The 27,898-nt window shown below is 40.5% G+C and overlaps 1 protein-coding gene across 2 annotated transcripts in view; it reads right to left on the bottom strand.

Annotated features, from left to right (window-relative positions):
• aff2 (AF4/FMR2 family, member 2) overlaps nucleotides 1-27,898 on the bottom strand; it is a 197,982-nt gene that overhangs the window by 137,412 nt on the left and 32,672 nt on the right. Inside the window, exon 1 of one of the 2 annotated variants that reach the window (XM_044127373.1) lies at nucleotides 1,995-2,305. The exons of the other annotated variant lie outside the window; for it this stretch is intronic. The gene's annotated coding sequence lies outside the window, so the exon portion shown is untranslated. Of the gene's footprint in view, nucleotides 1-1,994; nucleotides 2,306-27,898 lie in introns of those variants that run through there. 2 annotated transcript variants of the gene reach the window in all.

Genomic DNA, 27,898 nt, shown 5'->3' with positions numbered 1-27,898 from the left:
CCATCTACAACTTTTTCTTGTGTAAAATTTTGTCTAATCGAAAAGATAGTATGACTTTTACAGACAGAGTAACGGAGGTCGAGAAACTTTGACAAAATGCAATTATTTATCTCTGTCCTACGACACAAATGATAGATTTTTTTTATTTAAACATTAAAAATAACTATTGAAATTGCAGAGTTGGGAACAATTTCTGAAATCTGACACTGCTGCATTTTATTTGCGTTATTTACGTCGAGATGGAAGTTGCGCTCAGAGGTTTGCGAGTCGTTTCCGTCAGTTGTTCTTGGTGTAGCGCCACCACAGGCGAGGAGGGGGAACACATTCTCCACAGGGTTTGGGTCGAGAACCACACCGACTGAAATAGTAACAAACGTTACGAACAGAGTCTACCAGGCTAGTTTTTGTTATCCACAATAGCCAAACAATGTCACTTTAATGGAATTGCTTTAATGGTGTTTCAGTTTTGAAGTCCATGATTTTATGACAGTGAAGCCATATTTCTCCAGGTTGAAATGAAGAAGGAAAGAAAGATTTGATGGGACTACCGATAAACTGGATGGGATTGGTAGGGATTATTAGCAGGAGTGATATCAGTGGCAGACGAACTGTCAATGTTGATATTTTCTATGAATGAAAATGTAGTGATGGCAGCTTTCTTTCCTACCACTCAGCTTTCCTTCTCTCTCTCTTTATGTGTGTGTGTGTGCGTGCGTGTGTGTGTCCTGGAGTAATGCTGATAGTCAGAGTAAGCTCTGGGAATTTAATCTCAGCAGAGCTATGCTGTGCTCCCCTGATAACTAAATGCACACAGCCGCACACGCAGGCCGGCGTCTCTCACTGAGCCTCGTCTTCCTTTCATTTATTTCCACTGCGCAGAAAGGCGGCACAGCACACTCGCTTTGTTGGGAGTGCCCCTAAGCAAGGCACTAATCCTTTCAGTTAGCAGATCGTGGTTAATGGGCGACTGTCCAGCTAAAAATGAGGATTACGTTCCTTGATTAATTAAAACTGCTACTACAGGGAGTATCGGGAGTAAAAGAAACTACTGCGGCTGTAAGAAGGATTGGAATACATTTCATGCTGAGTAAAGTTAGCATAATTGCTACTAAGCCGAGCAGTTAGGTTTCCGCAGCGCCTGGAATGGTTTCACATTTCGTCACAAACTTCAGCGTATCTTCTGGGTTTTATGTAATAAACCAAAACTTCCATCTCTTTCTGTTAAAAAAATCTCCAGATTATTTACAGAGTTTGATTTATTTATATTTTGTCGAGCATATCTAAAATATTTGAAAAGAAATGCAGTTTGGGAAGCTAGCTGCATTGCTACTCGACACACTACTGGCTGGCGTCTGCAAAGCAGCCAATCCAGGAGAGTCGTTTATTTTTGCTCGGCTCTGATTGGCTGAACCCCTAAGAGAGGAGATAGGAAAGACTATTTTAGATGTAATTATTTATTTTCTAGCTCGTCTGCCCTGCTAGATAATAACCAAGCTAACAAACAGTGTATGAGCAGTACTGCAGTAGTGCACAGTGTGTATTAATACATACACTATTAAGGTATCATTTGTGTATGAACTATTAGAATAGGCAGCTATTAACTATCAACTCCCAGATTTGAGCTATTCGGCAAGTGGTAGCGAATACCAAGGGATGCAATGCATAATTTGATAACCATGAATTCATTTTTTTCTTCATCATCTTCTTCTTTCATTAGCAACATAGTGTTTTGCAAAAGTATTCACATCCTTTGAACAGTTCCACATTTAGTCACGTCACAACCAGAAACTTCAAATGTACTTGAAGAGAACAAGAGGTTCCATCACTTGTGATGGGAAAGTAAAAGATTTGTGGTTTCTAGGTTTGAGGTTTTTCTATTGGGATCTATTTCTCTCTTTCTAACTGAAGTCCTGTGAAACACTTGTCTCGCAATCGGAAGGTTGCAGGTTCGATTCCTGCTCCCGCCCGTCAAAATGACTGGAAAATCCATTTACCATGTGAAGCCAACCAACCGCCTCGAGCCGTGACCTGGCTGGCCCTCCCCCGTCGATAATTTGACTTGAACATGTTCTGTCCTCAGTAGGAAGAAAGACTCCAGCCTGTGGATGTCATCAGGAGGGTTTCTGGAGATGCTTCATTGGAAATCTACTGGAGCCCGACTCGAACTGCATTCGTCTCTTATGGGAATAACTGTCAGGGACGACCAAGGCGACCGTTTGGAAATACATTTGAACTCGTCTGAAGCCATGAGGACATGAAGATCAAAGCCGCCGGCTGACTTTGGTCATTCACAATCGTCTGTGGCACACTGGTGTGGATCTGAGCCTTCCTTATGAGGTGAAAAAACATCTGTTTTAATCAAAGGAAACACGGGGCATCGATTTCTGAGCTGTCGCATCAGGAATTGTACCTCAGTGAAGACCTTGAATGCTTCTCGGTTGCTCTTAGAGCTTTGCAGAACCACCAGGTTAAACAGTAATACTAAGAGATAATAAGAGAATATTAAATTACTGAGACGGACATGTCAAAATTTAAAGCAAAATACACAATTCATGTAGAATGAAGACGTAAATGCTTCTTGAAAACACGTGGGGAAAAGCAGCAGACACAGAATGATCAGACAAACTGAAATCACCCCAAAAATACCATGTCAGATATGAGCCGTGTAGCCGGTAGCCCAGGGCGTCATGAGAATGCGGGAGGCAAACAAGCGGCAGGAAAAAAAATTAAAAGTATATCCAGCGTGCCCCCAATGCATGTTGCTGAGAAAAGAGAGGAACTCAGAATATCAGAAAGCTTTCTGCATGTTAATTGGCCGGGTGGGCGGCTGAGGGGCTCGCCCAGGAAGAACCACCACTGGTGTCATTAATTATGCAACTCGACTCTCATTTATGATCTTTTGCATATTAAAAACATTGTATGAACAGCAGTAGTTATAACATAGAGTCCATTTAATGTCAAACAGCAGATGAGATAACAGCCAGTGTTCGCATGGCTGTCATCGGTGCGGACGCTGCGCCGGTTCGTCAGATGCCATTTTTGAGTCGTGACGTCTGTATTCATGGCGCTCAGAGTCCCAGGTGAACGCGTCAGACTCGCCTCAGTCTGACAGGGGCATGTGGTTTGAATGCACTGCATTGCTTTAGTTTGCTTTCGACGACTTTTCAGAGCCCTGCACCGAAAAAAATATTAACCAAAAAGAACTAGCTGTTCACTAATCTGCAACAAGATATATTTGAAAAACTAAAAAAACGAAACCATAAAAATACTAGCACAACATAACATGTAAAGTCGTGCAGCCTAAAGCTCTTTGCAGACTGATGGAAAGTGAAGATATTTTACGTGACACTGCAGCAGTTGCTGCTCTGCTTGGAATAAAGCGACAGTGTGACACATTCAATGTAGTGAATCCAGCTGCGCTTCATTCTGCAAACATAAACACCTGCAGTTTTACTCAACGTCAGAGTGTCTCATTCAACACATTGATCTGATATTAGCAGGTCACAGGGTTCAGAGGTCAGGGCCGGCGAGTGGCTTTGGTCCGGCCCTCTGATGAGTCAGGTAGGGGAAAAAAGGTACAAAACGAGAGGACACAACTTCTTAGTTCTTCCAGATTTTAAATGAGAAGAGAAAAATGGATTCTACATTTAGTTTTATTTAAACTGTATTTTATTTTAAATTAGAATCCAATAAGAAACAACAACTGCAGTTAGGAGCCCCATCTGTCAAGTTTTATTTTTAAATGTCATTTGTTTGAATTAGACTTTCGGGTTCTTTTTATCCCATCCCTGACTTGATACAGTAGAATAAGTAAACTCTAAATGAAACAGATCGTTAATTTTTAACAACCAAGCCTTTTGTTCATTGACATAATCCATACTTTGCTGGATGCCCGGCCCCTGAGCTGCTGGATGCCCGGCCCCTGAGCTGCTGGATGCCCGGCCCCTGAGCTGCTGGATGCCCGGCCCCTGAGCTCCTGGATGCTGGCCCCTGAGCTCCTGGATGCTGGCCCCTGAGCTGCTGGATGCCCGGCCCCTGAGCTGCTGGATGCTGGCCCCTGAGCTGCTGGATGCTGGCCCCTGAGCTGCTGGATGCCCGGCCCCTGAGCTGCTGGATGCTGGCCCCTGAGCTGCTGGATGCCCGGCCCCTGAGCTCCTGGATGCCCGGCCCCTGAGCTGCTGGATGCTGGCCCCTGAGCTGCTGGATGCCCGGCCCCTGAGCTGCTGGCTCTCAGTAACTGTCATTTAGTTGAGTTAATCCTGCCCTATGATCTTTTTGTCTTTTACTGGGGTTTAGTTTTGTGAAGATATTTTTACATTTTTTAAGAAACAAAGAGCTGAAAAGTGTGGTGTACATTTGTTTTTATCACCCTGAGCCAATACTTTGTACTTTTGATACAGTTACAGTTGTACAGCCTTTGGGTTGGGTCTCAGTTTGACCATTTTAGAGTACAAATTTTCACTCTTTCAAGTCTTGTAACGGCTTTTCAGTTAGAGTTATGTCTGGACTTTGACTGGGCCACTCTGATACATGAAGTGGCTTGTTCTCAACCAGTCTAACTGGACCTCCAGCTGGATGCAAAAGGTTACTGTCCTTTTGGAAAATGAACCTCTACCAAAACTCTGAGGTCTTTTTCAGCCTCCCTCATGATTTCTTTCCTAATTACTCAATTTTGATCCAATTTGACTTGAAGACCTTTAAAAGTTGGTTGTGTCCTATAGATGGCTCGCGATGCAGTTAAAAAGGAACTAGTTATTTGTTCTAGCGAATCAACCATGGGAAAAGGTACAAAACCAAACGCAGAGAAAGCAGCATTCGGCTTCTGTGTAGCACAAATCTGGAACCAACTTCCAGAAAACTTATACTTTAAACATTAAAGTATAAGAAAAGATTGAAATGCTTTTGCTGTAACCTCTGAATGGAAGGTAGAAAAAAAAATTAACACGCTTCAATAGATAGATCTGGAGTTATAGTAGTAAAAGAGAAAAGAAATGTAATTATTGGTTTCCTGTCATTAGCTGAAAACAAACCGCAAGGCGCCCGGCTGCCTTCCAGAGAGATTAATATGGATTTATTGGCTGCCATTATACTCACTACTCCTCATAATGTCTCCTCTTAATTATTTAGGGCAGGATTGCTTGCTAACAGTAAATCCAACATACCAACCTTTATTCATTTCTTTTGTATTTAATTGACTTTAATTTAGCCTTAGCGCTCTGTGTGCATCTATTAAGCGGGATTAACCTTTGCGTAGCCAGCTGGTGTTGTCGGTGAATTCCTTTGCGCTACGTGTCGTCCTTCGCTTTAAGGTGATTTCAGCTGTGCTCTGGGTACAATACAACAAAAGTTGAGGGCTGTTTTTTTTTTTTGTTTTTTTTTTTCATTTTATTCCTCTTTTCTCGCAGAAAGTGTAAAATCCACCTTGTCACCGAACACAATGGGGCCTTTGTTAGTGCTCACAATACGGTAAAAAAATCGACAAGAGTTTCTGTTTGCTTTTTTTTTTTAATTTTCTTCAGAGATGGACCCACGCGCTCTCTCTCTCTCTCTCTCTCTCTCTCTCTCTCTCTCTCTGTCTTGCCGACACAACCCTGACAGTAATCACGTCTTTGTGTTGATTTGTAATTAAATAATCTGTCCTTTTCATTTCGGGAGTGAAACGCATCCCGGTGATTACACCTTCAGCTCATTCCGCTGTTTTGGAAAGGTTCTGCGTTATTTTCACCTTTTGTGTTTTTTCTTTAACCTCCGTTTAACCAGGCGGCTCAATTAGCAGCAAAACTCTTCAGAGGCTTTTTTTTCTTCTTCTTTTTCTTTTTCGGGGGTGTGCGCGTGTGCGGCAGACAACGAGGTGGGAGGGTGGGGGGCGAATAGGACGGGAGTTTCGGAATGACAGGGAGAAGTGAGGGGGATAATGAGGGGAGGAGGAAGAGGAGGAGAGCGGGGAAGGAGAGAGGAATAACTGTCAGGGAGCAGACAAAAGCTTTGTTTGAAGTGTCAGTTCGGTCTGTGTGAGCGCGCGCAGCTCCTCGCGCCCGTGCGCTCATTCAGACGGCATTAGACATCAGAGAAATATCAGCAGGCTTTCCTGGATAGACAGAGGAGAGGAGGAGGAGGAAGAAGAATAAGAGAAGGGAAGAGAAGGAGAAGATGTGGAAGTCAATCTGTGGGAAAATATGATGCTTTCATGTTCCCATATTTGGATGGGAAAGGAAACGGAGGATATCAGAAATTCCTGTTTTGTGTACTTGGGTTTGTTTGACAGTGGAGCAGGTATTATAATGAGACGGAGCCTTCAAACACGTTGTTACCTTCCGGCTTTGTTTTCATGCACATCACACAAACTTGTGTGTTTGACACTGATGGATAGAAAGTAGAGTGACAGTGAGAACAGAGGCGCTTGAAGCTTGTTTGGGTTTTTATTTGGGAATGCGCAGATGCACCTATATTCAGCACAAAGGCATGTGAAGGACTTCTTTAACCTGCACATTCATTTACTTTGCATTTGTTTGTTTTTTTGATTATTTTCTAATCGCTTTTGATTTTAAGATGCAGCCAGAAAGTTGGAGATTTGTACAAGAAATGTGGCTAAAATAAATGACGAGATACCGTACATGTAGTGTAGAAAAACGTCCGTGCCTTTTAATTCAAATGTTTAGTTTCAGTGCAAAACCACCAAAATCCAACCAAGAATGTTTTGTATTGTTTCTAGAGCAAATATCTTAGTAAACAAGACATTAGTCTGATGTTATAAGTGAAAATCTGTGGAAACAATAACTTAAAACAATCTCTTATATCTTGGTGAAAAGTTATTTTGTCAGTTAGTTTCTCTTATTGCAAGCATGCTAAGATATTTGCCTTAGAAATTGGACAAAAACACTCCTTAGGATTTTGTATTTTTACAGAGTTCCAAGTTTTTTAAAATATTTTGTTACGTCACAACCCTCAAATTAACTGCACTTTATCCGAAAACCAACAAAAAGTAGTGACTGATTTTGAAATGTAATATGCAATAAAATGTTTTATTTTAAAAGCTGACAAAAGTGAAATAAAATGTCTTTCTACTTTCAGATTTTAGAACTAAATGAATCCTGTTGAAAGAATCTTGAATTAGGTGAGCCTCATCTATTCAAATTGAAAATTAAGAAAGATATAAATCATAGTTACCATAGTTTGAACTTAGTTGCCTTTAAAAGCAGTTTTTTGTTTTCATAAGAACCTACAGAAAAATTCTTAAAATGACAATTTTATTATTGCATCCATAATTCATATTGAAAAACATTTCCTGTATGGTTTTGGAGCCACAGGTTGTATACCTCTGGGTTAGATCAAATAATATAGATGCAGTTGTTTCCCTCAGTGTATCAGAAGCCTGGCGGGTCTCCAGGCTTTATTTGCTCCCCCAGCATCGTTTAATTATTCATGAAATGTTTGTTGTTTTTTTTAATCCACCAGTACCAGTGATGGCAAAGATGGGTTAAAAAGTTTCTGGAAGCACAACGCTAACATATGGTCAATATGTCAACACATAGGGAGACTGAGGTCAGAGGTCATTTCTTTATTCACAGGAGCTCCGTAGCCACTTTCTGTCTCTGGCCAGTCGATAAATTGACAAGTCATGGCAAAAGGATGAAAGAAAATTAGATACCTTAATTAGGATCAAAACAGCTTATGTGCAAACAAATGTATATTTATTTTAAAATCAATTATTTTACAGTGGATGTTTATTGTTAACAATGTTGTCCAATAACAGTGATATTTTCAAATTTCCTGTCAACTGATAACATTTTCTAGCTCAATGACACGGCAGGCCGCTGGACGGCTGCCCTGGTGACCCCTACCACTGGGCTCAGCACATTCTCACTGTACATGTTTTAGAATGGTCTAGTCAAAGTCTAGAGCTAAGTCCGGTGAAGAAAACTGAAAAGCTGCTGCTTACATATGTTCACTATCCAACCTGAATTCCAATAAAACAAATAATACCTATAATAAAAATAAACAAACCACTGACAGAAAGTGAAAAGGTGAATATTGAACTTCCTAAAAGCTCCTGTACATAAAATCTATTATCATCCTTTGACTGGGCATCTCTGAAGTGTCAGCTTTACAGGCTGAGACCAGCTTTTCCAATACACCAGAACAAAAACACACACACACACCTAACACAGTGTGTGTTTAAGAGTTATCTCTATTGTAGTTGGCGTTATGCCGATTATAACAGGTACTCTGTAATGGCTTTTGGAGCCCAGAGAAACAAAAGGTACTGGAGAGAGAGAGTGTGATAGTGAAGTGAGTGCTACAACAAAAAACTGGCCCCTCAGGCACATTTCTGAGAGCAAACAGTTTGGAGTTGAATCACTGTGAGAGCAAACACACGCACTCCAGCCGTTTCCCCACAATCTCTCTCCACTCTCCCGCCGTCGAGTCCCAACGTTCGCCGTCCGCGCGCGGCCACCCAAGAGTCCAACAAAAGGCGTTCACGAAAAGCCCGGCTATTAAATGGGATTAACAGCACGAACGTGCGAGGATGTGAGACGATTTCACGTTGTTGTTGTTTTTTTGTTTTTTTGTTTTGGTGTTAAAAATAGAGTGAATTTCGAGAAGTTTTGTTCTCGATAGTCTCACCGGCGATAATGACCTAATCTTCCAGAGAGTCTGCGGCGTTGCCAGGAATGTGTGATAACTCGCAGCTAAGCTGTGAAGATTCGTACTGTTTGCATTAATAATCTAACATGTGCTGCCTTTAGTAATAAGTGCAGCTGATTCACAAATGAGGGAGTGGGAGAGAAAACGAAATGGCTTTTGTACAAATCCACAACGGGGGAGAGGAAGAAGAAGAAGAAAAAGGTTGAAAGGTTGTTCTCAAACACTGGAAAGTTTGCAGATTGAATATCTTTGTTCATGTGCATAGAATTTATAATAAAATTTACCAACAGAGAGACTGCTGGTAAATTTGGATTTTACTTCAATTGTGTGTAACGGAGGATGTTTTGTGCTTTGTGGCATCAGCAGCAGTTACATTACAACTGTCTTGAGTATTTTGTCCTTTTTCTGTGGAAAACACCTCAGAGAATCTGTGAACAGTATTTTCTTTTAGATAAGCTACAAATTTGCTTTATGGATTTAGTTTCTACTTGCTATCCTGTTAGAAGGTGACCCTCCTCCAGAGTTTCAATGCCATTTTCAGCTTCATTTCCCAACTTCCTGGTCCCTGCTGAAGAGAAAACATTCCCACGACCGCCGCCATGTTGCTCAGGGAGTCGTGCAGCGTCACTTTCACTGGATCCACATCATATGAATACAACAGACTCTGAGATATGTTTTTAATTACGAGAATAAAGTCATGGTAATTGCAGAGTACAAACAACACTACCAGAAGAAAGTTGTAAAATTACTAGGAAAAGTTGTTTTAATGAGAGAAAAACTTCGACGGTTATCGGGATCTGGACAGGACCAGCTTGTTGAGTTCATGGTTCTTTTTTTAAAATAGACGGTTTGCATAATAGTTTTAAAGTCTGTAATAATTTCATGTAAATCTGTAAAAAAAAAAAATCAGCTCTGTACAATTTATAAAACTGATACCAAAGTACAAGTTTACAAAAAGCTCAACATTCACCATTTTAATTTTTTTTACGTCACTAAATTACTACTTTACTCTGATAATATTTTGACTTTATGAGTTTATTATTCTCGTATTATATTGATTTGCTGTCACATGTCTTTTTCTTGTGATATAACAATTTATTGTAGTAAAATGAATTTATTTTTGCATTGTGACGACGTCATTCTCGTATTATTCGTATCGTCTTGTAACATTGTGACTTTTTTCCCAACACCTACTTTATTCTCGTGATATTATGACTTAATCCTCGTAAATTTTTTATTATTATTATTATTATTATTATTATTTTCTCTGACTTTCACAGTTTTGGAAAGTTCTCAGATCACATTTAATGTGAATGCACTGCATTAGCGTATATGAATAAAAACTGTAACCTGTAAACGCACCACAGAGCACAAACACTTCCTCAGTTCAACTGAAACCGGAGCTGAACACTGAATCAAATTAACTCAATGTCTAACTCACTTCAACATTTTAAAGGAGTTACACAATTAGCCGGATTTATTACTTGATGACACAAACCAAGAAGGTTGGTTAAGTGACTTTTAGGCACGGGAGGGATTATTTTCTGAATCGACTTCATCGGCTAACCTTTGAAGGCGCCGCTGAAACGTTCCTGCTGCTGCATCCGGCGTCATGTGCTCACCGTGCGTACGGCTCGCCTGACAGCTCTGACAGATGAGCTCATTAGAGGGACGACTCCTGCATGGAGATCCAGTTAGCCGGACGGCCGTGCCGGACGGCTAATTTCTGTCTTTATCTCGGGTCATATTGTCAGTTATGGATTTCTCGGCGAATGCTCAGCCGACTTTAATGGTTTTAGTTTGCTGTAATGAGAGAGAGTCAAAATAAATGCGGACAGTACGGTTTAAACATGTCCACTGAGTGTGGTGTGGAAAAACAGGGAATTGGAAGTTATGGCTGAAGATGTGCTGGAGTCCACTTCAATGGAAATCACATTAAAACAGGTCCAATTTATCAAATGGACCTGTTTAGCGTAAACTTACGGTGCTTTTCTGAGGTTTCCTTCAATATAAATCAGAAATATTTCAGAATAATAGAAGGGATGCCATTTCATTTCTAAAATCAGAATATACTGACATATAATCAAGAAAGATTAAATAGTCACACTATCCAGGGAAGGTTTTGGTTATTAGTTAAGTCAGGTTTATTAGTAGCAACAAGATTCAAAGTGCTTTACCCCGTCCATCCATTTTCTGTTCACCCTGGTCCCTGATGGGGTCAGGAGGGTTGCTGGTTCCTCTCCAGCTACGTTCTGGGTGACCATTCACACACACACTCACACCTAGGGAGGATTTAGAGACCAATCAACCTGACAGTCATGTTGTTGGACTGTGGGAGGAAGCCGGAGAACCTGGAGAGAACCCACCATGCACAGGGAGAACATGCAAACTCCATGCAGAAAGACCCCGGGCCGGGAATCGAACCCAGGACCTTCTTGCTGCAAGGCAACAGCTCTACCAACTGCGCCACTGTGCAGCCTTGTACTTTACCCCTTGAAAACATAATACAGCAACCGATTATGAAACAAGCATTAACCATCATCCAATAATAGAAAATAAAACATTCTGGAGGCTGACTTGATTGCTCCTTATAATGTTTCCCAATTATAAATAAAATCACCTTTAGCAGCTCAACAAAAACCAAGGTTTGGAAATTAGCTACAAAATTCTGATAGGTAGATATTTCATTTGTTGTTAGAATAACACATTTTGAGCTGTAATAAAAAGGGTCATATAAATAAGAAAGATAAATATATGTTGTTGTGCGTATAAATTGCTGTCAACTGTTAATTATGTTGTGCAAATTCTGGAAATTTTGGCCCATCTATGAAGCTACGCTAAACTTACGGTGCTTTTCTGAGGTTTCCTTCAAATATTCCAAGAGTTTCGGATTTATGAATAAAACTCACTTTAAATATGACAGAATTAACCCCTATTTTCAGCTATTTTGAAATCCAAACAATTAACTGAGAGGCTAACTGATAATTAAAAGCGCAAGTTACAGCCCAGAGGGACGCAAGTGAAATCACCAGGTCGGGCTGAGGCGGTTAAATCGTATTTTTCTTCAAATTGAAAGCCGAGTTTGCTGTTGGGAGCTCTCCCATTGAACCACCGGCACTAATCAGTTAATCACCATCCGTTCTGAAAACGTTCTGCGGGCTTCCTCTCTGCCATCCTCTGCCGCCACCCCGATTTCCTCATGAGCTCACAATGAACTTTGATTACACCCGGCGGCGCTAATATTTCCACAGCGAACGCCGGGCCTGCTTCCCGTCATCAGATTGGAAGATTTCTCTCTGCGTTGCCTTTGATGTGCAACTCCTAAGTCTGGCCCCCGAAGGCTGTTTTCAAGTGGCGGCAGACCCAGCACAAGAAGAAAAAAAACAAAACAACAACAACAACAACCACAATGTGAATCAGTCGGCGTGGAAAACGAGTAGCAACAGTGACACTGCAGCCTTCGCGTTAGGATGAGCCGCTGCAACAATTTCCCCAGGATGAAAGTACGACAGCGATCGGAAATGAAAGTGCCAGGAAGTTTCTCAGTTTAGCCATCAGAAAGGAAAACTGATTGCGTCCTGATTGGCTGGATTAACAGTAAGAGGCGCCTTTCTCCCCTGATTTTCACCTGATAATGAAGGGTTAATAATTCAACACTCACTTGAAAGTCGCCCTTCTTACCCCCTCCCTTTCCTTCACCCCCAACCTCGATACTCAGGCGCACGTCCATACTTAATCTGCAGACTAATAGCTGATGAGGAAGAATTAACGTTGGCTAAATTAGTTAATTAGATAATGAACGAACACAGTTAACGACATCCTGTGTTCTGCAAAAAAAAATAAAAAATCTGTGAGAGGAGGAGAAGGAGAGGCGCAGCAGATGATCAGATAACAGGTTCGAGAAGGAAAAAAAAAGGACAAAAGAAAAAGGGAGCAGACGGAGTCGGAATGGAAAAAGAAAAAAAGAAGACAGGAGCGAGTCAGAACCGAGGCATCTGGTGACGTTAATGTTTGCCTCCAAATGCAACGGGAGCCAAGCTCTGGAGACTAAGGCTAAAACAAACACAAGCACACACACACACACACACACACACACACAGACGCACACACGCACACACACACACACTATCCCTTACCGTCCTTCTCCAAAACACTCATTAGGAGGCGTTCATGCACTCGTACACACAAGAAACAGCGCACGCACCCAGGCCAGGATATAAACACACGCACACACACACACACACGCACGCACACACACACACACACACACACACACACACACACACACACACAGAGCGATAAGAAAACAATGTTAGACAGGCAGTTTATCATGAGGGCAGGAGGAGACAGAGAAAGATTAGAGACCATCCCCGTATTCACAGGATTCACAGGCACAAACTGGGAGCCTGTTTGTGTGTCTGTCGACACAATTTCCACAAAATGAGTCAGAGAGACGAAAAAAAAAAGTAATTTTAGTGGGATTAAATTTAAATCAGGTTAAGATGAACTTTACAGCTCATACAATACACACACATGGTGTGTGTCCATATTTAATAACATTATGTTTGCTATCTGTATCTTGTCACCGTTGTATATACGTTTCTCCTATGTTTCTCTCTGTGTGTGTGTGTGTGTGTGTGTGAGTGCGTGTGCATGCTGGTGTGGTTGCCATGTGTGTGTGTGTGTGTGTGTGTTTGTAAACTCTTCAGGACATTTTCTGGTATTATTACCAACTTTCACCAGACTGTTCAGCCGTTTGAGTACCAGAGCCCAATGCTAATGTGGTGGAACATCATTTCTAGGTTCAGGTCAAGGTCAAATTTCTTTATATTGAACATTTCCAAGAAATCAAACCAGATACAGGTTTTGGGTTAAGGGCCAGTATTGTGTGTTTTCCAGCCATATATGCTTGACTGCCATTTTATAGCACAATGAAGCAACTGTGGTACCATCAGATGTTTTAAAAATGCTGTATATATCAAACATGATATATATATATATATATATATATATATATATATATATATATATATATATATATATATGCGATCTGACTTCGTAATTTAATCCCAAGAAATTGGGTATTGAACTCTTGCTATTTCTTAAACTCTGCCTTCAGAAAGTCAGAACGTGGCTCCTGAATTAACCCTTTAACAACGTTCTCACCAGCACTGCACTCTGCAGTAGCTCTTATAATGAGAAGTGCAGGTTCATCAGATGTTCGCTAATTGCTGCTGCTAGTTTGAAGGAGCTGAGTGGAGCAGTTGCAGGGGAGGGCTGCTCTGGGAAACTGCAGCTCAGAGGAGGAACTGCATCTCGAAGGCGGAGCTAAGTCCACCCAGGCGTCTTACACAGCTGAGTGGTTGCCATGGAGATTGATGGATTTCTCAAATATCCGTGAAAGAATCCAGGTGCGTTTTAGATGAGGGAATAACATTATAACATGATGTAAAGCTCAAAAAAAGTCTATTTTACACAACAATGTTCCTTTAAGATTTGTGTCAGGTGTACCGGTTAGGTTTAGGGAAAATGTCTGGGTTCGGCATAAATGCAGTCACTAAAATTGATGGAAGTCAATGCAAAGTCTTATTATGTGTAGGAATAAAAACTTGTGTATGTGCATGTGTGTGTGTGAGGTGGGGAGGAGGGCTCATTCATTTCCACAGTGAAATTGGGTGTCGCAACATTTGCATGCTAATGAGCTCCGTCACCTAGAACATAATAGCTTAACTAACACGGCAGCAACCGTTATCTCACTTATGATCTCCGTCTCGGACATTATCGGTGATGTCACATGCCTGTCGTGCCTCCAACACCGTCCTCATCGTTTCTCTGATGCATCGCTCTGTCTAACGCGCTGACATTTCCGCAGCTGAGGAACTGTACAGTCTGGAAATTTAATTGGAAAGACAGCAACGTAACTCCTGACCTTTAATCTCGCCCGTTTACAGACGGCCGTACATAACTACGCGTGTACCGCCCGCGTGCACACAACCACGTGCGCCGTAGCATGTGGTAGATTTAAGTCTGTGTTTACAGAGACGTATAGAGCGCAGGTAAATTTAGCAACGATCAATTCACGACTTGACCTTTTGTTGAGCATCAGAGAGTCGAGAAGATTAAGCTTATGAGGCGACTCTTGTGTTTTTGTACCACGGTCTTCTTCAGAACTTTGATATCCTCCAAAGTGTAAAAAGGCAGATTGCTTCCTCTGGTTCAGGGATGAGTTTCTGCCTCAATCTGACTAAATCAAGTATCTTGGTTTCTCGTCCACAAAGCGACAGAACGATGGAAGGCGAGGTCGATATTTGAAGAAGAGCCTTGTCTTCGGTACATCTGCTCCGGTCTATCTCTTATGAAGAACAAGCTGAGCCAAAAGGCTAAGTTCTCCGTTTAAGAGTTCGTCTGTGTTTCTGACTCTCACCTACGGTCACCAGATATTGATCATGACAGACAGAAACGAGATCTCAGATACAAGCGGCTGAACTGAGCTTCCTGGGCTGATGAGGACGGTGGAATTCATTGAGGTTTTTCCAGTAGAGACACATGGAAACGGGTCAGTGGTTGTGGTTCTGGTATCAGATCACAAAGCCTGCTGGAGTGTTTGGAGGGCTTCCAGACACATTTCACTGTAAAGGGAATCAAAATTCTTCTCTAAAACACAATTTAAGACATTTGGAGCCTTTCGTTTATTTGTGAAAGCAACACAATATATGGAGGCACCGCCAGGTCAAAAATATTTTACTAAAGAATGACGTTAGTAAAATGAAAAGCAACGTGTGACATTTGTTTTTAACAAAAAAAGTATGTATTTATGTTTTAAAAGCGATCCCACTGTGTTATTGCCCTACTAGGAACTCTATTACTGCTGCTTTAAAGCAAAAGCATAAGTAAGCATAACAAAATTCACTCATCCAGAATCTCAGATTACTGAGCAAGTAATACAAAATCTCTTCAAGCAGGATATAACCAGTATGCCAATAAAATAAAATGTAAAAATCAGTTTCTACAATAAATTTCTAAAGTTTGACATGTCAAACGTCAATAAACGCGGGTTCGACCCATACGGGTCCTGTATTTACTTGGTATCGGATCGATACCGAATTATGCAAAGTCTACTACCCAGCATCCTCTTCACCATTACAGGACAAACTATTTCAATGTAAGGCAAAGAGAGCTTTTTTTTTTTTTTTGTCGGTATTCTGCGGGAGAGCTGGAAGCCAGGTAAGCATCCTTTATGGCACCTTCCCGAGCCAGAAGTACCTGTTGTATAAGAACCTGACAGGTAGGGAATGTGCGAGTAATAATGAATGAGTAAAAGGCAGTTATCCCCCTACAGTGGCATAAATAAACTAGCCTGCTGTTCGCGCATGACCCGGTATTCTCTGCTGCAACGCTCCGCCTGTCCTGCTTTTCTTTCAGCCCATCTCTCAGCGTCTCGGTGCGTGTGTCTGTATGCTTTTGCCTGCCAGCATGAACAAGCTGTACTGGACACACACACTGATAAGCGCACGCATACACACACACACACCAAACACTCTCACTGCAGCCTGCCAGTTTGACTATGTGCAAGACAGACGAAGGAGCAGCGTGCGTGTGTGTGTGTGTGTGTGTGGGCGTGTGTGTGTGTGTATGTGTGTGTTTAAGCGCGTGAGTGTCTGGAAAAGATAATACAATTTTTGGGACTCCACCAGCATTACCTCTTTTTCTAAGTTGCTATGGTAACAAGCTCTGGACCAAAGAGTGAGAGGGAGAAAGATGGATAGAGAGACCCCCAAGGACACATACACACACACACACATACACACACAGACACGCACACACACACACCAGCAAACATGCCTCCATACCACCTTCTTCTTCCCTCTTTCTCACAGACAAAGGCTTTTCCAGCCAATTATCTGAGCTGGCACATGAAGGGTTAACAGCTGCTCAGTGTCTGTACCACAGAGATTTTACCTCCAGCCATTTGGAAAGGCTGCACACTATTCTGTAGTGTCAAATGTATGCCAGCTATGTGAAATAGCAGCGTGGCATGTTCCAAACAAACAGCTTCCTGCCACGTTGCGGCTTCGCGGCGCGACACCGTCGCTGGAATCACACAGGCGCTAAATGACCGTTATTTCATGCTCCATATACGTGTGTTATGATCTAATTACGCTAATTCAGACAAAATAGATTATAATCCATAGTATTGGTCTTTATGGTCAGTGATTACAGGGATATCTGCATGCACTGGTGTAATCCCAGCGTGCCAGAAACAAATGTAGTTTCTTTTACTGGTGCAGCTCTAGAAGCACAAGCGGTTTTAGCTAGCTAATATAAACACTCACATAAAGCTGCAGTATGTAACTTTTACATATACATAAATTTTTTTTTTTTTACATATTTGTTGAAACTGTCTTATTTTGTGACAGTAAGAGAGAATCTGTGGAAAAAAAATAAATCAAGCTCCTCTTTCTTCTCCCGATGGTGACTAGAAACAACCAATCAGAGCCAGGGGGCGGGTCTTGATGCTGTCAATCATGCTTGTATACCCACTGCTCACAATCTACATACTCTGTGCTATGCTACAGAGTATGTGGATAGCAGACTCGGACAGGAATGCTAAGGCTAACTAGCATAGCCACCAATGACAAAAGATAAACAGCTTAACAGTTTTCCTGGAACGTTAAGCTGTTTCTCCGCCAGTTAGTACATTCAGCATCACTTACACAAAGACCCTCCTCCCAGCTGTGACTGGTTGCGTTTGACTGGAAGTGGTTTAAAACAAATGGTTTAAAAGTTTTGTCCCCTTTCTGGTACCGTACTCATAAATATGCTTCTCTTGAATTGTGGCGCACAGAAATGGAGAGGTTTTGCAATAATAGATGGATATATTGAAGCGTTTTCATCCATATGGCAACACAATGTTTTCACATAGAAATGTTGTGTCAATATTGCACACATTGGGACTTCAATTGTATGTAACAAACCGACATATGGCCACGCATATGGTGGCCACCACCATGTCTCACTGTACAACTGCACTAGAATGGCCCAGTCAAAGTCTAGACCTGAATACAAATGAGAATCTGTGGCGAGACGTTGAAGTCAGTCACCAGAGCATGTCAAAATATTCAAGAGGTACAAACACCTTCACTAGGCATTATGGCAACATTTTAATCAGTGTGTTTCTTCTTTAGTGATTTTTTTTACATGGGCAAATATGGTGTCTGCCCAGGGCAGCACCACTTCTGGGGTTCTACCAGCTTGAAATTAAGCCCACCTACAAGTGTTTCCAAATATTATCTTAACTAGTAAGATAATATTTTGATGAAAGTCAAAGAATCAGAACCAAACATGGAGAAGCAGCTATCAGGCTCCACTAATCTGGAACAAATGTCTAGAAAACTGCAAAACAGCGGAAACACAGAGTTCCTCTAATTCAGTGTTTCTCCAGTCCTCAGCACCCCCTGCTCTGCATGTTTTAGATGTGCCTCTATTCCAGAACAGCTGATTCAAATGATTGCATCAAGTGCTGGACTTGAGAACCACTGGTTAAAAACCCAACTGGTTAGGCTGCCTTTGAGTCATAATAACTGGAGCAGTGATCAGTATATTAGATGTAAGTCTTCTTGAACATTGTTATGAAGACATTTAACAAAATGTAAAACTTCACTAAAAATATTTGGACCAGTCATATTTTCTGACTGAACAGGACTTCTGTAGAATCCAACTTTCAAGACTACGAGATTTTGAGATCTTACCTAGTAGTTTGTGTAAACCTTAGATGTATTATCTATCCATGACTCTGATTGGTTTAGTCTTTTCAGTAGTTTTTTATTACTTTATTTATTTTGAGTTCCTCAAAGGCTCTGTGGGGGTTTTGGGTGGCTGGAGGAAGCACTTCCCAAGCAGGGCATTTGTGAAAGAACAGGCAAAATCCAACCAATCAGAAGCAGTGTTTGGGTTTTCTTTTGTTTTTTTTTTGTCTTATCCGAAACATGCATGTTTCATTTCAGAGAACACACAGGAGACAAAAAAAAAAAAAATCTGAATTTGTCATTTCCGTTGCAATAAAACTGACATTTGGAAACGTAGAGGACCTATTAAATTTACGGGCGCCGCTGTTAGTTCAGTCACACGAATCGAAACCGAATGACCTTTTCCCTGCACCCTTACCTTCCTCGTCCTCTAAACAACGGTGTATCGTTTACACAAAGAGAGCGGCGAGGCGTTTTGAAGTCCCGCGAAGCCCACAGCTCAGACGGATCGACTCGGGCCGCGCCGCTGAGAACCGGGGGTTGAGAGGGAATCTTCTGTGAGCGTCTTTAATCTCTCGCTGCAGATTGGATGGAAATTTGGTGTCATTTATCTCATCCCCGGTGGCACTAGCTGCTGACGCTTATGAACTTCCAGGCTTCGACTTAAACCCGGCGGCTGCGCGAAACCCGCTTCGCCGTGCTTACAGGTGAAGCAGAGGGAAGAGGCTGCGGGGAAAAGGGGTGATCCGGGTTTCAGCCCCGCTTATTCGCTCCACTGAAAGCCGGGTCGAACTGGCGCTGGGTGACTTTTCAAGTCTGTCGATTGAGAGTGTTTTTCGCCGAACACGAGCCACTTAGGCTGAATAGAACACCTTAAGCTGATCTGGAAGATTTAGTGTTCCCTGTCAGAGGACGCGTTACACGCTCTTCTGTATCAGAATCAGATATCAGTAAGAGCTGTTTACATGCAGATGACCACAGAACAGACTTGACATCGCAGAGGCTTAAAAGCAATCACCTCAAACTGAAAGGCACCACAAACAAAAGAGGATTGCTTATCGACTTCTCTGGTGTCCCAACACCATCAACCCTGACCCCACGGGGTGAGAATCAGAGAAAAGTGCTGTGGCGCGCTGGACGGCCGCGACGACTGAGGAGGCAAGCAGATGCTCTTAAAAACACCAAACATCGCCGTTGTGGAGTAAAAGCAGGTGTCGGCCCGTTTGGAGAATGTACCGTCGTCAAGGACTGGCTCAGATTCAGAGTCATGAAAAGGAATGTTTGGTGGAAAGATCTGCTCAACCTCATTTCCAATCTCATGATTTACATGAAATTGGGTCTTTGGAAAATGTGAAGAATGCTTGCTGACTCAAACCACAGTAAGAGTTCACCACTGCCAGAGGGGCAAGGCTGCCGCAATGAATGCCAGCTGAGAAGTGCACACAGAAACTGTCCCTTTCTTTTTTTATTTATTTAAAAAGTAATCCATTTTACATTTGTCTAGTGGTAAAAACAAAGCTGCACATGACTGGTAAAACTATGCAAGAAAAATGTTTAGTTCCAATTAATAGCAGTAAATTGATCACACTACTTCTTCTCAGTCTTATTATTATTATTATTATTATTATTATTATGTTTTACAATTTCCTGTTGTCAGCTTGCATCAACCGTTAGTTATTTTTTAAATTAAATATAGTGATGGGCACCGCTAACTGAAAAATTTGTTTTGCTAGCGCTAATCTTGTTTGAGTTCAATAAAAAAAAAATTTTTTTAAATTATTAAGGTTAGATAGATATGCTTTGATGTATAAAAGCAAATAGTAATTGCTTCACGGTTGGATTCAAGACTACTACCATCCCTCGTGTGTTTTAATCCAAAGGGAAAAAAAGTCTGAATCAAGATCTGATCTGAAAAAAAAAAAAAAGTGTAAGAAAGAAATTGAGAACAGACAGAAAGAACTGATTGGTGCGTTTCTTTCACTCCGTTTTTTTTTATATCTGAAGTGCTTTGTTAAAAGAAAGAAATCGTCCACATTTGGACTGTTTACTAGTTCGATGACTTGTGGTTGCTCTGGGTCTTTTTTAGGGATATGGGAGTAGAGCGGCGTGAATGCAACTGCAAGCCACACTGCTCAAATTTCTGTTTGTTGAAAAGTAAAACTCGCATGTAATTTGTCATCCTTTTCACAACTATCCAGTACTCTGTGATGGTCTGTTTTATAAAATCCCAATAAAAGCGCTGAAGTTTGTAGTTTTAAAGTAACAAAATGTACAAATATTGAAGGGGAAGAGGAAGGACGTTAAATGGGCTAATTATTTTAGCCAACAGCTGAACATGCTCGCTTCACAAACGGGAAAAAAAAAGTTGAATGACATTACTGCCATTAAAGACACATCTGTTTTGTTTTTCTTTTTTCTGAAGTAAAGGGGAAAATAGTGGACTCAGAAACAAAACCCTGAAAACGGCGTATTATGCAAAGGTGTGTGCCGTTAAATTGGAGAACTTGCAGACCTCAGCACGCTGTTTTCACCAGGCTGAGTGGCATAAAATATAACGCACAATAGAGAGCCGTAAGCTTAAACAATGGAAAGAACTATAAAAGTCCTTTGGGAAGGTAAATCAACATGGATGTTGTAAAAGGTGGTGGTTGTTCTCAGGCAGCTGGCTCTAAATTACGAAGCAATTCCAAACAAAGTGGGAGCGAAGGAGAAAAGGATTCTGGAAAACAGCAACGCGTCAGGAGAGAAAACTCAACAGGAGTGAGTCTGGAAAACGTGCGAAACGAGAAAGATAAACGGACAGAAACTGGAGTCAAGAAAAGCAGCTTATTTTCCCAGTGTTTGTTTTGAACAAGCACTCACTAGACACTATAACCTGAGAGGTGACCAAAACCTCAATACAGTAGAAACTTTATGGTGGAAAAATGAAAAAAAAGGAAGAAAAAAAAAAAGCATGACAGAGCTTCAGCCTGCTTTACCAAAATGTTGAAACATGGTGGATGGAGACCATTATTTTATTAAGCAATTCAACCTTCAGAAAAGAAAAAACAACAGAAAGAGACTAAAGTACCTACTTGGGATGTTATTTTGGTTCACAATGTCTTGACTGATTTGATTTTTTTTATCCATCTGAAGGAAAGATGAGTACAGAAGAGTTTAGCCTCCTTTAAACAAAAGAAGTTTTTCTCACAATCCTTACTTTACCATTAGAAACTAAATAAAAATATTTTTTTTAAATCACTTTAAATTTGACATGCTCCTTCAGTAAGTTTGTTGTTCACTTATCTGGTGCCTATCTTTGGTAAAAGTGAAAATTCTGAGAAAAAAAATCCAGAATGTGAGTCTTTTTTTCTCCCAATGTTTTACATTTATCTGCTAAAATAAATAACTTTGTACCACATCTGTGATTTTCTTGACTAATGCTGACCAAACATTATGTATCATTAGGTAGGGTTTTGCCAGAGGTTGAACATAGAACATCGCTCTTGACTAAATACATAGATGTATAAACTTTTGTCAAGAGTGACTCACTCACATTGCTCCCAGCTGCTCATCTGCAATAAAACCAGAAAAGAAAAACAGAGAATGCAGTCTCAGCCTATTTTTAGTGGCCTGAACATTCTTTGTTAGCTATTAGCTAAATATAGTGAAGGTTGTTTTTTTTTTTTCAGGTAGGTTTTATAAAATAGATCTGATTTATTTCTTTACTTAGGTGCACATTAAAGATGACCAAACATTTTCTAATAATAGGTAGGTTTTTATCCAGAGAACATCGCTCCTTAATAAAATGCATGGATTGAGGTAAACAGAGATCTTTTATTTCAGATGATGCTCCGCTTTTGGGAATATATGATGGAGTATTAGTGCCATACTAAGGGAAAATATCAAAAAATTAAGTCATGAGAAGAAAGTAATAAAATTCAGAGAATAAATTCACGCGAGAGCAGTCATAATATTAAGAGAATATAGTCGTAATAATATGACAACAAAGACGGAACTATGAGAATAAAGTCAAAGTATTACGAGAATAACGTCGCACTATTATCGAAATAAAGGTTGTAGTATTACAAGAATACAGTCATAATAATATGAAAATAAAGTCATAATGAAAATAGAGTCGCAATAACAAGAATAAAGTCAAAGTATTACGAGTGGAAAGTCGTACCATTGTCGGAAAAAAGTTGTAATATTAAGACTTTATTCTCAAAATGTTACTTTGTTTTACTTTCTCAGTGTGGCCCTAATATTCCATTATAAGAAACAGTGGCAGCGCCACCTTCAGACGATGTATCACAAAATATTTTTAACTGGATTTTCATAGTTACCATTATAAGTTTTATGTCTATTTGTCCAGATTGTCCTCGTTTCACAGCGCTCGGCTCTCGATACGTGCTAACCCCAGCAGGTAGCACCTGGGATGTGGCATTACGAGGCCGCTGTTGTATAGTTTACTCTCGGAATAGCGGCGCTTCTGTTTGGCCACCTTTGGCCCTGAATCCATCTGTCATAATGCCTCTCATCAGCAAGGACTTTCCGCGCTGCCCCTCACCAGCTCCTGCAGGGGAAACGCGCTGCATAAAGATGAGCCGCTGCGTCTGCTGAAGAGATGCGACGCCACGACAGAAACCTGCTTTAATATCGCCCGTCAGTTATTACCACCACCAGACGCAGGAACGCCGGGAATATTCCGGTGAGACAAACCAAGCAGAGCAAATTATTTTACATTTCTTTTTTTCTCGTTCTTTTGTATTTCAAAAAGGCTTTTAAAAGCAATCAGTAGGACAAGAAAAACACAGAAAGTAATTAGCTTACCACTACTTTTCTGTTTGAAACGAGGTGAACATTTACTTAATCCTACTCCTCGTCTCAATGTAATGTAATATATCACTGACCGACTCAGGAATTATCAAAAATCTGTAATTAGAACCATGTTATGGTATATTCATAGGACTGTTCAGTATACTGTGCTAAAGAGCCAAGAAATAACTACATAAACCAAATGATTACAACCTGCCTCTTCTGAGGGGACGAGACATTAACAGACCCATAATAATAATAATAATAATAATAATAATAATAATAATTCTAAATAACAACCGGACATAAAGCATCAGAATAATTACCAACTCCTTGCCAATGCACACTATCTGTGTCACATAACAACAAATGATAAATAAAAGCTCCTGCTTTACGGCGCTGAATCAAAAGCAAAAAGCCAACCCAGGTCCGCTGTACGCCACGGCCAAACACGTGAAATGACAAATGTCAGAGGGGGTAAGCGACTATTCGTCCTCTGTATTGTCTTCCTTTGTCTTCGCCTGCTCCTCTGCATCTGTGGGGCTTCCAGGAAAAGCGGGCCTGACAGAACAGTTGTTGTTTTCTAGGTCATCCCTTCCTGCATGGCAGACCATCAAGGCCACCCACGTACCTGGCCGCTGCGCCGGGGAGATGATGTCTTAAGAAGCTTTGTTCTCCTGCAGATTCAGACAGACAAGGACTTTGTGTTCTATCGGCGAGAAAAAGCATCCGCAGGGGAACCTGGAATGTGTTTTCGGGCCGTGATCCCTTTGCAGGCATGAGGCGGGCTCGTGTTCGTTGACACGGCAACACGGACAGGTCCGGTATTAAGTAACAATGAAAACAATAAATAAGAGGGTGGAGGTTTGAGACGTAGTGATCAGTTACTGTATTTAAAGGGTGGGTGATATGGACTTAAGGTCTTATCGCAATATTTTACTTTTATCGTGAGAATGTTAAAATGATGATGAGAACTGATTATTGCTTCTGTTTTTAGGTAACCTCAGGCGATCACAGCTCTGCAAACACAAATGCTGCTCTTTACAAAACTGCAATGTGCAATGTGAGATTTGTATCACAGTGACTGTATTAGATCATATTTTCAAATGTATTTATACTTATTGATGTTCTCAATAAAAAAATTAAAAAAAACTGTGGAAAAAATGTGTAAAGTTAAAAATCCCAACAGTTTTGCAAGATTTTAAACAGCATTGGTGAAATTTAGTGTGACAACGATAAATCAAATTTATCACAATAACTGATAAGCGATACAATAAATGCAAACTCCTAACTTTATAGATTAAAATACGCATGATCTCCATATCTCTCAGATTCAAAAATTAGACGTCTAAATATGATATGATTTAAATTTACCATCAGCTGTAGAGGAACTGAAGAGCAGCAGAATCCAATTTCAGCAATTAATTTGCTTAAAAAAACAAACAGATACATAAACTGGATGGGGGATTGGTCCAGAAGTAACCAAAAAGTGAGTATTTTTTGTTTCTTTTAACCTTTATGTTAGTAGCATCAAACCCACTCAGATGAAAAACCTCTTCTCCAGTAGAGTCTGCATTGTCATGTTTTCATACACTGATGGCAGAATGGATCATAATTCATAAAAACAGAGGTGCTAAAAGATACATCAGTGTGTAATTCATTTATGTTATGTGTTTCAGTTAATCATAAAGTTTCTAAAATAAATTCATTTTTCAATAATATTCGAATTTATTGAATGAGTTGGTATTTAAAATACAGTAAATAGAAGAACAAAAGCTACAACAAACTTATAGGAAGGAAACTAATTTGTAGAAAGGCACATCAAATGTTCAGACTGCCACAACAGGAAGTCAGACATCACAAAGCTGGGTGGATAAAAACCACAGCGTGGTTTTGGTTTTCGGATAAATCCAACCAAAAAAATATGGCTGTCGTGGAACATACTGGATTAAAAAAAATAAATAAATCTCTAACAGTTCTGCTAAGAATCCAATATGTCTGTAAGAAAACTAACTGGAGTTTCCATTGTTAGTTCTGTTAAATGTATCTTTTGTTTTGAATTAGTTGATACTTCCTGTGTAATACCTACTGCTCGCTCTCCCACATTCGGTTTTACGTCGGACTCCTCTGCTGTTTATTTCAAATATACAACATCCACAATTATCCACTACTTTGTGTTGGCTTACTTACCCCACTGAGTATTGATAAAATACATAGATGTCTGGTTGTAATGTGAAAAACAGAGAAAGTCAAGGTGTTTGCTAACCATACCAGTGCTAGAGCACAGAAACATACAAAAACCTGACTAAGATGCAGGAACCGTAAATATCTAACCGGCTGCTTTATGAATTCAACCAAAGAAGAAATTGATGCTCAACTCTGACACCATGTAACATCACAGAGCCCTCTTTTTACTCTGCAGAAATGCAGAAATAAAACACCCAACGCTGCCTCTGACTGCAATCACCAAAGCACGACATAATAAAATAAATGAGAAAAATATTACAAATCCCCATGAAGCCAAAAGACTCCAGTCTGACGGATTTGCTCTGATAACACGGCGATTAGACTGAGAGAACATGAGTGATAGAAGAAAACCTGTGAGAGAAAGAATAAGGCAGACTAATGAACAGAGTAACGGGAGATAAAGAGCAAAGCAGAGAGGATTGAATTAAGAGCGTATGGAGACGCGGCGGGAATTATGTGTGTGTGGAGAAGTGGTGGGAGGTAGTGTCTGTGTTGGGCTTCGTGTTTATGTTTGTTATTTACAGTAATATCAGCAATTTGACCCGGTTTCTGTCTATTACGAGAGGCTCAAGCCCTTCAGGATCCCAGACTTGATTGCGTTTATTACCCTCACAGTTCTCTCGTTTTTGTCGTTCCTCAGTCATCCAACCTCAGAGCCTGGCAAAAACTTTCACAGCGTAAAAACCACATGTCTGAAGACATAAAAATCCTGTTGACGCTGTCACACCGTTTCCTAGCTTGTCATTCGTACTGACATATTGAAAAATGTGTCACGCAGGTCTAAATGTCAGAAAACGAGGGGGATTCTGTGGAACATCAAATCCTGTTTGAAACGTGTCATTAAAACATGTCTGCTCTCCGTGTGCGTTGGGATCAAAGGTGTGAAATTAAACGTGTTCAACTGCATGAGGCGTGTTTTTTTTTGTTTTGTTTATTTTGCTATGACATCACCATTACATCATACTTTTTCCCCCCACATTTAAAACCGTCTCAAAATGAAATTGCAAGTAGTTCAGTTTATATCCTGGAAGTGACTCTTCATCAGCGCAGACAAAACATTTGCATAATGTTGAATGAGATTGGTTATTGTAGTGATTTAACATTCTAAGTACTGCCTGTTACAGTTGAACTCATGAATAAAATACATGACATGTGAAAGTTACAGTACTCACTCTGCAGCTTTTTTTCATTCCAACAAACAGAAACTGTGGCTTCCTGGTTTAGCTGCTGATCCGCTAATCCGCTAATGCAATGATAACGGAGGTAATTTTTCAAATTTTTGCTAAATCTAAGAACGTCTAACTTCTCCTAAATTCTAGTTTACCTGGTTATTTTGTAAATATTCAGTTGAAGAAAGCTTGACATCTGTGTGAGTTTTGGTTAACGACTTAACAATTCTTCAAGTAGACAGACATTTTTTTTATATAGCACATTTTCAGCAACAAGGCAATACAAAGTACTTTGTGCTCTTTGCCACACGTGACGCAGTACAGTATATTAGATTCATTCTGTACCCAGAATGCATCGCTGTAGTTCTGCAGTAAACAGTATAAGATCTACCCATGTGTGCTTTCTGACCAAAGTTCTGGTTAGTTAGGCAAAATCGTCAACAGAGTTAACATTACTCAACAATTAAAAACCTGAAAACACGAGTGAATAGTTTGATCCAAAGGGTCACTTCCTAAAGTGCAAACCGTACAGGTGCGTGTGCAATATCAAATTACATCCTGTTGAGGGCGATGTCCTATTCTGGCACACATGTGGGTGTAACAACATGGTTGAAGTTAGCGCTCTAGCATTAGCAGAGCTAATATTCATGATTAGTACTTTAGAGTTAGCACAACTAACTCCTTAGGTAGCGATGCCCATCACTGAAATCATTACAGGGTCAAAGGTGCTGCTGGAACATTATCTACTATTATTATATTAAACTTAAGATGATGAAGCATAAAAAGCAAAACATGTCCTAAATGAGCCTTAAAAATACTCACGTACATGCATTCTCTTTCCCAGTTAAATTGCAATTATACATTTTTATGGCATCATTTTGAAGAAGCGGCTAACTGTTTTGCATATTGAACCAAATCATAACGCGCCATGCTACCTCAGAGCCGCAAACTGTTTCTGACAAAAGCAAATAATACGAAGCAAAAGTATTTCCAAAAGTGTGAAGACACATCAAACAAAATGGAGGAGATGATCGGAAAGATAAACAGCGGTGAAGAGACGCTGGATTACGAACGACGGTAAATATGAACAGACCATCTGAGTGTGTGTTTGGATGAGTGTATGAGGATAAAGCGGGTAAGTCTCTGTCAAACACAAGCCCTCTGTGATCTGTTATGTTCATTTTGACACAGACCTGCCTGTCTTGTGTCTTATCTCTGCTGAGTTTAAGCGCTCCTGTGAAGCGCCACTAACTAAGACTGTCATATATCGCTCCCGACAGCTGAAAAAAATAA

This window comes from Gambusia affinis, linkage group LG09, assembly GCF_019740435.1.
Source record: "Gambusia affinis linkage group LG09, SWU_Gaff_1.0, whole genome shotgun sequence".
Classification (NCBI taxonomy): Eukaryota; Metazoa; Chordata; class Actinopteri; order Cyprinodontiformes; family Poeciliidae; genus Gambusia; species Gambusia affinis.
This window is presented reverse-complemented; position numbering and strand designations above follow the sequence as displayed.